Here is an 895-nt window from a genome sequence, read left to right as displayed (position 1 = left end):
GAAATGCATAATGATTACGCTTATAATAGAGCTTAAAGTTATAACACATTGTATGACTTTATGTCATTATGTTTGCCACTACACTATTTTTTAATATTTGTAATATGTATCAATAATGTCAGAAATTTCTCATTATTGTAGAAGTTTCCAACAGCTAAAAAAATTTTATTTCTTAAAGTTTTTAATTTTAGAAAAACTCAAGCATAGATAATTCTATTTTCAATTTAATGATTTAACTTAGTCAAGTTTTTTGTTTTGTAAACTATTTTTTTTTTGCTAAAATTTTTTGGTAACTCATTATTTTTTTTTAAAACGTATGATTACATTTCATTTGCAATTGTTATGTGTAAATTTGAAACAAAATCAAAATGCTTAAGATTGTACAAATGAAGCATATTAGAACAGGCAAAATAACTATAAAACGTAGGGATCTGTTATATAACAATAAAAAAAATAATTATCTCAAATAAATACATAATAATTTTATATTTACCGTCTTTGCCCAATTGTTGGATGTCAAAGATTAAGGTCCATATCAGCCTCTAATTCGATATGGTTAATTGAATTTCCTGTGCAGTTGAATATTTGATTATCGTTTGTGCTTTCGGCACTTGTATTAGTTGAACCAATATTACGTTTTGATTTACCTAATATCCAAGAAAAAGCTTCATATCCAAATGTTAATGTTAATAAATTATATTATAAGAATTTATATATCAAGTAGTTTTAAGATGCGTAAACTTTTATTAAACCCAAAAAATTAAAAGTTTAGATAATTAAAAATAAGATGACTATATAAATTTTCTGGCTTGAAAATACATAATGTCAATGTTGAAGGACTGACACGATATGATTAGTTTTTGGTGCTATAGAAGCACATAGTGAAAAACCAGGA

This window comes from Teleopsis dalmanni, chromosome 1, assembly GCF_002237135.1.
Source record: "Teleopsis dalmanni isolate 2A chromosome 1, ASM223713v2, whole genome shotgun sequence".
NCBI lineage: Eukaryota > Metazoa > Arthropoda > Insecta > Diptera > Diopsidae > Teleopsis > Teleopsis dalmanni.
This window is presented reverse-complemented; position numbering follows the sequence as displayed.